This window comes from Coregonus clupeaformis, chromosome 27 (assembly GCF_020615455.1).
Source record: "Coregonus clupeaformis isolate EN_2021a chromosome 27, ASM2061545v1, whole genome shotgun sequence".
NCBI classification, from domain to species: Eukaryota; Metazoa; Chordata; class Actinopteri; order Salmoniformes; family Salmonidae; genus Coregonus; species Coregonus clupeaformis.
In genome coordinates, this window is record NC_059218.1 from 37,202,011 (window position 1) to 37,216,829 (window position 14,819).

Here is a 14,819-nt window from a genome sequence, read left to right on the forward strand (position 1 = left end):
TAAGCTAAGTTTCAAAGTTAGTAGTAAGAGAGAGAACAGTGGTGAAGGACATTTTAGAGTTTAGTGGGAAGATATGGTAGGAGTTTAGATCTGTTAGGAGCAGATGCATTGAGAAAGTATGTGTTGCTGAATGATAAGAGAAGATTGAGGGTGATTGAGTATCTATATTTACAATCCCCAGCAGGAAGATCAAGGTAATTGTTGGTGTATTTTTATAATCAAAAGTTTGAAAGTCAGGGATTAGAGGTAGGACTGAGAGTTGAAAAAGTGACACTAGTGGTGATAGATGGAAGTACAAGCAAAGAGTTCAAAGCTTTGGGGAAAATGGATGAAGTAACTAAGGACATTAACACTTCAGTCTATTAAAACAACAGTGAGAAGCAATTTAACTCTTTCAACATTGATAGTTATTAAAGCCATAAATATATCGCATTTGATTATAAGGGAACCAATATCTCCAGCACCAATTTTAGGGGAACGCTGTTTTTGGGGTTAGGATGGGGACGTTCCTCCCACATGGAGAGATAATTATGGAGAAGAAGTATTGTTATCAGGACCAGATGTAGAACCTGTTGCCCCTAGTCAAAGGAGGTATAGTTTGTACAACAATATGAAGTAGAAGAGGGTTATGAGTGACTGTTCACTTATTTTGCGTAAATGATAAGAGAAAGATCAGGGAGAATATACTTATCTAGTGCAAGCATTAAAATTTGTTCCGGTTAAGAATTATTGGTTAAAGGGCTATGTAATTCGTAAAGTGACGCTTATAATGGAAGATTTGAAGTCTGTCGAAGCTTCCGCAGTCACCAAAGGAGGAGTAGATTACAGTAGTCACTCCAACAGTAGATAATACACAGAGGATATCGGGAACTTTCGCACTAGAAGTAGTTAAGAGTGTTAATACATCAACTAGATCAACTACTTTAATGGTAACTTTGGAAGGGATTAATGATACGATGGCAATAGCAAATGTAGGAAGTATGACACCGACAACAACTTTTCTGAAATTAAAGGGGGTAGCAAGAAGGACTCAGGGGTTTATGTTACGGATGGAGAGTGCTGTCAATGATAGTACGAATAGGGTTAAAATAGGAAAGCAGATAGTAGTAGAGAACAATATAGATTCATCTGAAATAGTGAAGGGTACTATCATGGAGGTACAGGATGAGGTCTTTGATTTTAATGACAGACAAGGAGAGGTATCTGATCAGTACCGCTCGTTAGGGAAGAGAGAAACTAAATGCATGTAGTTTGATTCTTCTGTTGTGAAAATTAGAGATGGGAAGGTAGGAATCTTTGGTTCCAGCGGTTAGCTCATTCTGTAAGATCAGTGAGGAATCTTGAGGGTCCATGTCTGTTGAGAATTCCAGCACCAAACATTTTAGAGACGGTCGCTCGACCTCTATCAAGTATGTGTCAATCTTATGCTTTGTCATGACTGTTGTATTAGCAACAACAATCAGTAACAGATAAAATAATGTAGTTGTCAAAACATTTGTTTAAGCCTAGGTTTAAGTGTTCTTGGGTTAAGTGAATTAACTTGTGTGCATTTGTTAGATGGGAAGAAAAATCAGGTAACAGCGAGCCCTGAAGCATTGGAGGTGAAACCATTGAGGGCTAAAAGTTGTTTGGTTCTAATAAAACATATGAGGTAAGGGGTATGTTTATGGGAATATCAGATTGTGATGATTATATGATGACTTTGGATAAGCACGAACATAAGGTTAGAGAGGACAAATATAATGTAACTTTTTATGTACCAGGTAGTAGGAACAGCAGGACTTTGATGGTTAAAATATTAGCTTTTGCCTGACAATGTGACTATGGGGAATTTTAGAGATATTTGGAGGGTTTGTGGTGATAAAGCGTATATATTCTTACCCTATTGATGGACAGGATGTTGTTACATGTCAACGTTGAAGCTTCCATATGAGGTTTTACCATTAAAAGAGGGGTAGCACCGGACACAGATAAATCTGAAGCTAGGTTTGAAATTGGATGAAAAGAGACATGGCTACATGTCATAGTCTTCAAGCCTATCATTGAAGTATAAATATAAGGGAGAAGGGGGGACTTTTTCCATGGTATGGTGTAACATTTGGGAAGATCATATTGATAATGTTAGTTATACTTTGAGTCCAGATAGTTCAGATATTATCACTAGGGTTATATATGCACTGAAGAATATAAGGGATGCATTTGGTAGATCTGAAGGAGCGGAAGTCAGCGAAGACTTGGTTGCAAGATCAGGTAGGCCCAGTAGGGGCAGTGATGGTTCAGATTTTAATGGCAGCTTTGATAGCACTGTGTGTGAGGTTTGTAATTTGTTACTGACCTTTGAGAAAGCTATGATATTGAGATAGGTTGGAGAGTGATGCCTGGAGACAACACTCAGATGCCGGTGTTGACTGTTCCTGATCTGGATGAAGATGGACAAGTGGAACTGAATGGATAAATATCATTTTTGATGTTTTGATCATTTTTCAAAAAAAAAAATTCAATATTAGTGTGATTTTAGTATGATTTTATGAATCAAAGGGGGGAAGTGGGTTAATGTGATTCATACATCATTTATATATCATTTCTATATTCTTAGTTGATATTGATGTTCAATTTGAAAGTGTTGTTTTGCAAAAGATACTGTTTGGTCTTTTCTTTTCTTCCAGAAGCATTTGGGGGAACATGTGGAGATTGAAATACTCAAACAAGGACAATGTGAAAGGACAATGACTGGAGGAGATGAAACAAGAAAGGTGTGGAGAGATTCCGATTCCATCATCAACAATCCATTGGAAGTCGAGACTACGGGGAGATGAAGTGTAGTGGACTACATTCCAGTGTCTGCAATGAAATATAGACATATTTGATGTGTAATACATAATTGTGTCATATTCTTAGGTATTAATTTTTGTAGAATGATGTTTGATGTTATTGAATACATGTGGGGATCTTAGATGTTTTTGTTTATTTCGTTGATGCTTAGGGACAGGGAGTCTAGGCAGGGAGAGGTCCACTATAGGGTCCAATGGGTTGACCAGCCTTAGAGTGGATATTTTTTGGATAGGATTTTGTTTGCAGGGGCTTACATGTGTATTTAATTGCATCATAGTTTCAAATGCATTTACATTGTTTATGAGTTTATCTGGAGTACTTAGGTGGTTGCCTGGGGCAGAGGGGCCGTGAGAGAATTTTACTGTCTTGATTGATTGATGGATATTTGGAAAGAAAGCTGCCAGACAGGTTTTTTGCTCTCACACTCCATAGAGATTTGTTCATATTTCATAGAAATGTATTTACACTCCATAGAAAAATGTGTTTTTGGTTTATTGTTAAAAATACTCAATAAGAGAAATTGTTATTTGTCATAATCCTATTCTTTTTGTTTTCGAGACTTAATTAGTCTCGAAGGGGGGAAATATGTGGTGTCTAAGGAATTCATGACTTTGCTAACGTTTGCAAATGGTATCTTAGAGGATGTTTATTCAGCTTAGGGAAGCATCTGGGGAGCAGTTTTATAGGGGCACCCCATAAAACGGAGGAAGTCTGTTGTGTGGAGTCATGGGATTGGTCTCTAGGGAAAACCACCCATATCATGTTAAAGATTATAAATACTTGGTTGAGACAAAGGAGGACAGAACAACATATTATTTTGGGTCGTTGTTCTCCAGATGCCTGCAGATGTCTGTAAACTTACGCTGAAATCTTGTGATATAAATAAACCTTTATAATCAAAGTACAGTGTAAGCGGACTCCTTGGTCTCACAGCATAATTAGCATTATTATTTAGATACAACACAGCTAGAACTTTGTTGGAGCCTACCAACGCACATAGTGGAACGAGCCAAGACGTCCGACAATCGTTTACTACCTAAGAATTTGCCCACGATGCGGACATTTTGTCTGAGATTGCAAAATTGTGGCATAAGATGGCTAAAATCGCAGTCTGAAAAGGTCCTGGACAGGGCTCTCTGCTGTTCCTGCCTACAAACTTTGAAGAGACTATGTTCTGCTCCGCACTAGTGATGGAAAGTTCTGCTATTTTTTAAAAACTGACTGATCTTTTCAACTCGTTCAGTTAAAATAACTAATCTTTCGACTCATTTCGTTTGTTTGAGTCAGTAATGCCCAGTGATCGTCAGGCGAAAATGATATCAAACGTTTTATCATTGCAACATTTGATGTACAGTCACATTCACTGTGGTTATCTGAAGCGTATTACCTATAGACTTCACAGCTGGTGGTGCCTCATTTTGATGAGGTTTTTCCCCATCATTTGCAGCAATGTCAATGAGCGTCATCACTATTTTTCATTTGCGGTACCTCAAACTGTCGTTGATTTTACTCCTGGCTCAGAGTTTGTCTGAGTAGTGTCTTACAGATCTGCGTCTTACAGATCGACTATCTTAATTTGTCACAGAGAATTTTCCTGCGCAGTAGGAAATACAAACTAAAACCTACTCTGAGCTGGGAGTTTTTTTAGTCTTAAAACCGGTTTTAACAGGATTCCTAAAACCTTTTCTGAGACGCTTTCTGGATACGGCCCCAGGGGATTGAGAAATACCTCTTTCCATGCTCTGTTCTGATGTTCAGGATTGTTAGCATGAAACAGGATTGGGATCTGAGCTTGTATGTGTTTTCATGTCTCGCTAGAAGAGAGGATACAGTGCCTTGCAAAAGTATTCAGCCCCCTTGGCGTTTTTCCTATTTTGTTGCATTACAACCTGCAATTTAAATTGATTTTTATTTGGATTTCATGTAATGGACATACACAAAAGAGTCCAAATTGGTGAAGTGAAATGAAAATAATAACTTGTTTCTAAAAATTCTCAAAAATAAATAATGGAAAAGTTGTGCATGCATATGTATTGACCCCCTTTGCTATGTAGCCCCTACATAAGATCTGGTGCAACCAATTACCTTCAGAAGTCACAGAATTAGTTAAATAAAGTCCACCTGTGTGCAATCTAAGTGTCACATGATCTTAGTATATACAGTGGGGAGAACAAGTATTTGATACAATGCCGATTTTGCAGGTTTTCCTACTTACAAAGCATGTAGAGGTCTGTAATTTTTATCATAGGTACACTTCAACTGTGAGAGGCGGAATCTAAAACAAAAATCCAGAAAATCACATTGTATGATTTTTAAGTAATTAATTTGCATTTTATTGCATGACATAAGTATTTGATCACCTACTAACCAGTAAGAATTCCGGCTCTCACAGACCTGTTCGTTTTTCTTTAAGAAGCCCTCCTGTTCTCCACTCATTACCTGTATTAACTGCACCTGTTTGAACTCGTTACCTGTATAAAAGACACCTGTCCACACACTCAATCAAACATACTCCAACCTCTCCACAATGGCCAAGACCAGAGAGCTGTGTAAGGACATCAGCTATACAATTGTAGACCTGCACAAGGCTGGGATGGGCTACAGGACAATAGGCAAGCAGCTTGGTGAGAAGGCAACAACTGTTGGCGCAATTATTAGAAAATGGAAGAAGTTCAAGATGACGGTCAATCACCCTCGGTCTGGGGCTCCATGCAAGATCTCACCTCGTGGGGCATCAATGATCATGAGGAAGGTGAGGGATCAGCCCAGAACTACACGGCAGGACCTGGTCAATGACCTGAAGAGAGCTGGGACCACAGTCTCAAAGAAAACCATTAGTAACACACTACGCCGTCATGGATTAAAATCCTGCAGCACACGCAAGGTCCCCCTGCTCAAGCCAGCGCATGTCCAGGCCCATCTGAAGTTTGCCAATGACCATCTGGATGATCCAGAGGAGGAATGGGAGAATGTCATGTGGTCTGATGAGACAAAAATATAGCTTTTTGGTCTAAACTCCACTCGCTGTGTTTGGAGGAAGAAGAAGGATGAGTACAACCCCAAGAACACCATCCCAACCATGAAGCATGTAGGTGGAAATATCATTCTTTGGGGATGCTTTTCTGCAAAGGGGACAGGAAGACTGCACCGTATTGAGGGGAGGATGGATGGGGCCATGTATCGCGAGATCTTGGCCAACAACCTCCTTCCCTCAGTAAGAGCATTGAAGATGGGTTGTGGCTGGGTCTTCCAGCATGACAACGACCCGAAACACACAGCCAGGGCAACTAAGGAGTGGCTCCGTAAGAAGCATCTCAAGGTCCTGGAGTGGCCTAGCCAGTCTCCAGACCTGAACCCAATAGAACATCTTTGGAGGGAGCTGAAAGTCCGTATTGCCCAGTGACAGCCCCGAAACCTGAAGGATCTGGAGAAGGTCTGTATGGAGGAGTGGGCCAAAATCCCTGCTGCAGTGTGTGCAAACCTGGTCAAGACCTACAGGAAACGTATGATCTTTGTAATTGCAAATAAAGGTGTCTGTACCAAATATTAAGTTCTGCTTTTCTGATGTATCAAATACTTATGTCATGCAATAAAATGCAAATGAATTACTTAAAAATCATACAATGTGATTTTCTGGATTTTTGTTTTAGATTCCGCCTCTCACAGTTGAAGTGTACCTATGATAAAAATTACAGACCTCTACATGCTTTGTAAGTAGGAAAACCTGCAAAATCGGCAGTGTATCAAATACTTATTCTCCCCACTGTATACACCTGTTCTGAAAGGCCCCAGAGTCTGCAACACCACTAAGCAAGGGGCACCACCAAGCAAGCGGCACCATGAAGACCAATGAGCTCTCCAAACAGGTCAGGGACAAAGTTGTGGAGAAGTACAGATCTGGGTTGGGTTATAAAAAAATATCAGAAACTTTGAACATCCCACAGAGCACCATTAAATCCATTATTAAAAATGGAAAGAATATGGCACCACAACAAACCTGCCAAGAGAGGGCCGCCCACCAAAACTCATAGACCAGGCAAGGAGGGTATTAATCAGAGAGGCAACAAAGACACCAAAGATAACCCTGAAGGAGCTGCAAAGCTCCACAGCGGAGATTAGAGTATCTGTCCATAGGACCACTTTAAGCCGTACACTCCACAGAGCTGGGATTTACGGAAGAGTGGCCAGAAAAAAGCCATTGCTTGAAGAAAAAATAAGCAAACACATTTGGTGTTCGCCAACAGGCATGTGGGAGACACCCCAAACATATGGAAGAAGGTACTCTGGTCAGATGAGACTAAAATTGAGCTTATTGGCCATCAAGGAAAACAATATGTCTGGCTATGTCTGGTGCAAACTCAACACCTCTCATCACCCAGAGAACACCATCCCCACAGTGAAGCATGGTGGTGGCAGCATCATGCTGTGGGGGATGTTTTTCCATCGGCAGGGACTGGGAAACTGGTCAAAATTGAAGGAATGGTGGATGGATCTAAATACAGGGAAATTATTGAGGGAAACCTGTTTCAGTCTTCCAGAGATTTGAGACTGGGACGGAGGTTCACCTTCCAGCAGGACAATGACCCTAAGCATACTGCTAAAGCAACATTCAAGTGGTTTAAGGGGAAACATTTCAATGTCTTGGAATGGCCTAGTCGAAGCCCAGACCTCAATCAAATTGAGAATCTGTGGTATGACTTAAAGATTGCTGTACACCGGCAGAACCCATCCAACTTGAAGGAGCTGGAGCAGTTTTGCCTTGAAGAATGGTCAAAGATCCCAGTGGCTAGATGTGCCAAGCTTATAGAGACATACCCCAAGAGACTTGCAGCTGTAATTGCTGCAAAAGGTGGCTCTACAAAGTATTGACTTTTGGGGGGTGAATAGTTATTCACGCTTAAGTTCAGTTTTTTGTCTTATTTGTTGTTTGTTTCACCCCAAAAAATATTTTGCATCTTCAAAGTGGTAGGCATGTTGTGTAAATCAAATGATACAAACCCCCCCCAAAAAAATCCATTTTAATTCCAGGTTGTAAGGTAACAAAATAGAAAGAATGCCGAGGGGGGGGGGTGAATACTTCGCAAGCCACTGTCGATAAAATAGCAGTTTTCCTCAAATGGCCTTATAATTATAAATAAGAACGTACCAATGTTTGAGTGTGCGTGTTGCTAGGGATGTCCAGCACTGTAGAGATCAGACACCTTTGGTTACTGACAAAACGAAGGGCTGCATGATAGACAGAGTCAAGAACCTTCAGTGTAGCGCTTGAGACATAAATAGAATCACCATAGTCCAACACGGAGAGAAAAGTACAACTAATTAACTCCTACTAGTAGAGAACAGTGTCATCCTCATTAAAAATGTACATCAGCGGTCTCAATATGTCTCCCAATGTTGTTGATACACAGTGCATTCGGAAAGTAATCAGACCTCTTCCCTTTTTCCACATTTTTTTACGTTACCTTATTCTAAATGGGTTCAATTCAAATGTTTTCCTCAATCTAATCTACACACAGTACCCCATAATGACGAAGCGAAAACAGGTTTAGACATATTTGCAAATGTATTAAATATAACAAATAAAAATACCTTCTTTACATAAGTATTCAGACCCTTTCCTATGAGACTCGAAATTGAGCTCAGGTGCATCCTGTTTCCATTGATCATCCTTGAGATGTTTCTACAACTTTATTGGAGTCCACCTGTGGTCAATTCAATTGATTGGACATGATTTGGAAAGGCACACACCTGTCTATATAAAACAGTTGACAGTGCATGTCAGAGCAAAAACCAAGCCATGAGGTCAAAATAATTGTCCGTACAGCGCAGAGACAGGACATTTCTGCAGCATTGAAGGTCCCCAAGAACACAGTGGCCTCCATCATTCTTAAATGGAAGAAGTTAAAAACCATCAAGACTCTTCCTAGAGCTGGCCGCCCGGCCAAACTGAGCAATCGGGGGAGAAGGGCCTTGGTCAGGGAGGTGACCAAGAACCCGAGGGTCACTCTGACAGAGCTCCAGAGTTCCTTTGTGGAGATGGGAGAACCTTCCAGAAGGACAACCATCTCTGCATCACTCCACCAATCAGTCCTTTATGGTAGAGTGGCCAGACGGAAGCCACTCCTCAGTAAAAGGCACATGACAGCCCGCTTGGAGTTTTCCAAAAGACACCTAAAGGACTCACAAACCATGAGAAACAAGATTCTCTGGTCTGATGAAACCAAGATTGAATGCCAAGCGTCACGTCTGGAGGAAACCAGGCACCGCTCATCACCTGGCCATAACCATCCCTACGGTGAAGCTTGGTGGTGGCAACATCATGCTATGAGGGTGTTTTTCAGCGGCAGGGACTGGGAGACTAGTCAGGATCGAGGGAAAGATGAACGGAGCAAAGTACTGAGAGATTCTTGATGAAAACCTGCTCCAGAGTTCTCAGGACCTCAGACTGGGGCGAAGGTTAAACTTCCAACAGCACAACGACACTAAGCACACAGCCAAGACAATGCAGGAGTGGCTTCAGGACAAGTCTCTGAATGTCCTTGAGTGGCCCAGCCAGCGCCCAGACTTGAACCCGATCGAACATTTCTGGAGAGACCTGAAAATAGCTGTGCAGCGACGCTCCCCATCCAACCTGACAGAGCTTGAGAGGATCTGCAGAGAAGAATGGGAGAAACTCCCCAAATACAGGTGTGCCAAGCTTGAAGCGTCATACCCAAGAAGACTCAAGGCTCTAGTCGCTGCCAAAGGTGCTTCAACAAAGTACTGAGTAAAGGGTCTGAATACTTATGTAAAATGTTATATTTCCGTTTTTTATTTTTAATAAATTTGCAAAGATTTCTAATAACCAGTTTTTGCTTTGTCATTATGTAGTAATGTGTGTAGATTGATGAGGAATAACAACAATTTAATCAATTTTAGAATAAGGCTGTAACATAAAATCATGTGGAAAAAGTCAAGGGGTCTGAATACTTTTCCGAATGCTGTATTCACCCCCCTTGGCATTTTTCCTATTTTGTTGCCTTACAACCTGGAATTAAAATGGGATTTTTTTTTTTTGGGGGGTTTGTATCATTTGATTTACACAACATGCCTACCACTTTGAAGTTGCAAAATATTTTTTTGTGAAACAAACAAGAAATAAGACAAAAAAAACTGAAAACTTGAGCGTGCATAACTATTCACCCCCCCAAAGTCAATACTTTGTAGAGACACCTTTTGCAGCAATTACAGCTGCAAGTCTCTTGGGGTATGTGTCTATAAGCTTGGCACATCTAGCCATTGCTGAATTTTAGCCTCATCTGACCAGAGTACCTTCTTCCATATGTTTGGGGAGTCTCCCACATGCCTTTCGGCGAACACCAATTTTTTTCTTTAAGCAATGGCTTTTTTCTGGCCACTCTTCCGTAAATCCCAGCTCTGTGGAGTGTACGGCTTAAAGTGGTCCAATGGACAGATACTCCAATCTCCACTGTGGAGCTTTGCAGCTCCTTCAGGGTTATCTGAGTGGCGCACGGTCCTTGAGTGGCGCAGTGGTCTAAGGCACTGCATCGCAGTGCTAACTTTGCCACTAGAGATCCTGGTTCGAATCCAGGCTCTGTCGCAGCCGGCCGCGACCGGGAGACTCATGGGCGGCGCACAATTGGCCCAGCGTCGTCCAGGGTAGGGGAGGGAATGGCCGGCAGGGATGTAGCTCAGTTGATAGAGCATGGCGTTTGCAACGCCAGGGTTGTGGGTTCGATTCCCACGGGGGGCCAGTATAAAAAAAATAAAAATAAAAATATGTATTCACTAACTGTAAGTCGCTCTGGATAAGAGCGTCTGCTAAATGACTAAAAATGTAAAAAATCTTTGGTCTCTTTGTTGCCTCTCTGATTAATGCCCTCCTTGCCTGGTCCGTGAGCTTTGGTGAGCGGGCCTCTCTTGGCAGATTTGTTGTGGTGCCATATTCTTTAAATTTTTTCATAATGGATTTTTAAATGGTGCTCCGTGGGATGTTCAAAGTTTCTGATATTTGTTTATAACCCAACCCTGATCTGTACTTCTCCACAACTTTGTCCCTGACCTGTTTGGAGAGCACCCTTGGTCTTCATGGTGCCGCTTGCTTAGTGGTGTTGCACTCTGGGGCCTTTCAGAACAGGTGTATATATACACTGAGATCATGTGACAGATCATGTGACACTTAGATTGCACACAGGTGGACTTTATTTAACTAATTATGTGACTTCTGAAGGTAATTGATTGCACCAGATCTTATTTAGGGGCTTCATAGCACACACCACTTTTCTGTTATTTATTTATTTGAATTTTTTGAAACAAGTTATTATTTTCATTTCACTTCACCAATTTGGACTATTTTGTGTATGTCCATTACATGAAATCCAAATAAAATAAATTTCAATTACAGGCTGTAATGCAACAAAATAGGAAATACGCCAAGGGGGATGAATACTTTTGCAAGACACTGTATATCTTCTTTGAGTAAAGCTACAAGGTATTCTTTCCACATTCATCTCCTGTTTAGTGTTATTGAGTACGTTTACATGCACACTAACAATTCAATATTAAACTGATTATGACAGTAGTCATGTAAACACCTTACTCTGCTGATCGTAAGCATATGCCGATTAAAACATGGTTTTCTTAGCAATCTTTCAAATGATTATTAGGACAATAAAAATAGGCTTCCCAAAAAAAAAACGTTGATTTTGATTGGCAATTTTCTACATTTATTACAGAGTGCCATTAGGTAGCCTGATTTCAGATGTGTCCACGTAAACAGGATTATTAGGGAAATTGTTCTTCTTGCAAAGCATATAAATGTTTAAATCAAACTATTATATTTAAAAAAATCGGACTATTTACAATAATCGTATTATTGTGTGCATGTAACCGTACTCATTGCAGAGTTTTTGAATAAGCAGTATGCACGCACACACACGCTGAACCCCCCCACTACACTGACACGACACAGAAGTACTACAATTACTTTATTACAGTGGAATCTTTGTCCAGTAGCCCTCTGCCAAAAAAACCCAGTAATTACAAACAAAATATAACATTTGTCTCCTAAAACTTTATTTCTCCATTTCTTTTAAACATTTTGAATCACAATTTTTCTGTAATTGTATATATTTTATTTTATGTAATCTTTCAGACATTCATCTTTTTTTCCCCCCACAATCTATACAGTTGAAAACAGGTTGCATGGCATGGGAATCGGTACTGTAACTCTGAACCTGGCAAATAAAACTAATCACCACCAAATGAAAAAGAGGAATACTGATCAGACTGTACAGAGATGTAATCCCGCCTCTCCAAGGACGAACCAGAGTGGATCTCTTATTTTAATCTGTAGATCTCATCATAATCTGGCCAATCAAATTAGATCAATCGATGTAGATAAAAAACAAATGTATCTTGATAAGAGAAATAAAAACACCAACAGAAATAAAAACCATTAAAAGGGAGGGTGTGAAGGAAGAGGAGTACAGCACATTCTCCTCAGTTTGGGGAAGAGACCGGAGGGTCAAAAAGAGAAGATAGAGAATTGTTCACAGGTCAGTGGCGAGTCTGAACTAGTAGAGACAATAAAACTCAATAGAATCCAACGGAACTCAATGGGATCCAATGGAACTCGATAGATCCCCATTGGAAATCCAAACGGAATCTAATAGAACTACTCCAGAACCACACATTCTGTGTGTGTTGATAATGTTTTTTCATTAATTTTCTTGTTTAATAGCATCGTTAGAGACCATGTCAGTTATCACAGCAATTTGTGTCTTCACAATACAAGCAGTTAATTGGTCTCGACTTGGATTTGTTTTTCATTGTTTTTAAAATGTGCATTTTTTAAATTCTAAAATGTACAATATTAACAATTTTCCTATACATCCCACATGAAATTGCTGTTAAATCGACTATTTATATATATATATATTATATATCTTTATTTCACCACACCTACCCCACCTTTTATTTAAGATCCGCTCTTCACTTGTCATATCAACCTTGATATCTATACACTTTATTTTAAAACATATATTCTCCTATACACTCTTTCCGGGGGGGTTAGGGGGGTCTGACTGTTTGAGGAGGGGGTCGGACGGTGGTCCGGTGGGGAGAAAGGGGTAGGGGGGTAACGATGGGGTGAGCCTGAGCGGGGGGTCGACTTGAAGGGGGGTGCAGGAGCAACAGCAGCATCACCACCCACCCACCCAAAACTATAGACATATAGACTGTAGTGTACTATAGTATATACTTACCCCCCCAGACAACCTCCACCTTACACCATTCTAGAACCTCCTCACTCTCCTTTCAACATTCTGTAAACACCACGCTGAAAGTTCTCTTCTTATTCCGTAACCCCCAAATCCTCACTTCCACCCATCTTCCTTAAATCACTCTATGACTTGACCTCAACTTCCTTTACCAGTTCTATAACTCCACCCTCTCGTATCACTCTGTTCACATACACCATGCCCCATAGGTGGGGGGTCAGGAGGGGGAGAATATTTGAGGGATTAAAAAGGTAAAGGAGAGTGAGAAAAGGTAAGAGAAAGAGACAGTGAATATGGATCATGTGAGATCCACTATCATGAAGTGTGTGTGTGTTTAGGCCTGTTTGTACAGTAAGTGCCAGTATCCCTGTGAAGTCACATGATCATGGCAAAGTACTGTTTTCATTGAATTCAAAATGGCCGGCCAGACCAGAGACTGACAGGGACGTGGACCTATGAGTGGCCCGATAGGGCTCTGGTGAAAACTAGTGCACTATGTAGGTCATAGGGTTGCCTCGTCGAGAAGTGAAGCCTGGGGAAGTTCATTGCTAAATAGGGGTGGGAACCCAGTGTAAATCAGTGATGCCTTGCAACACGTCAACATGGTGCACCAACGGGCATGTGGGGGAGGGTTCTTGAAATGTAACATCCAATCAAAATCTTGCCGCTGGAAAGCCAGCGATACCATTCAAACCGTTCTTGCAATACACAATTCTCCAGACCGGTAAGGGAGACGTGACAACGACGTGATTTTGGAGGCTTGACAACGTGAGACTAGTCATAGGGTGTAGGCGGGAATATAACTTGTACATTCTGATTCCTGGATAAGCATTACCTCTCCAAAATGTTTGGTCTGTATCGCCAACCTCCACTGACTGACAACCCTTCCACAATGTTCCTCTTCCTCAGTCTTTCTGTGTCATGTTCAAAACAGACCCTATTATGTTTCAGGAAGGGAAATAAGTCAATCTCAATGCTGGGTATTTATGATTTTGTTGTTTGACCTCACTGTTGGTACTGTAGTAGATATTCAGCCTCAAAACAAGTAGTGACATGTAACTGTCTATAGTCCTTACATGTAACTGTCTATAGTCCTTACATGTAACTGTCTATAGTCCTTACATGTAACTGTCTATAGTCCTTACATGTAACTGTCTATAGTCCTTACATGTAACTGTCTATAGTCCTTACATGTAACTGTCTACCCTGGTCCTCGAGTATCCCCGACAGTACACATTTTTGTTCTAGCCCTGGACAAACACACCTCATTCAGCTCATTGAGGGCTTGATGATTAGTTGACAAGTTGAATCAGGTGTGCTTGTCCAGGGTTAAAATAAAAATGTGTACTGTTGGGGGGACTCGAGGACCAGGGTTGGGAAACACTGAAGTAAAGGATTGCCAAACGTAAAGTGCTTTTTTAAAAAAGTGACTCAGTGTGTGTGTAGGTCTATGGCATCCTGCACTATGGCAAACAACAGGACACTGACACGGTTTAACAGACCACGGTACAGCTACAGTACGTTCTAACGTGGTTACGGTGGACTTTCCACTGTCTCCAGTCAGTCTATACCAGGGACGGGCAACTTTGATGGGGTGAGGGCCACAAAAAAATGTTGGAACTCGTCACGAGGGGCCGCAGTGGCTTGTGGGTCTGTGTACCCACATCCATACCCACCCTAGCCTTCTGGAGGCCCCAAGTGAAATTT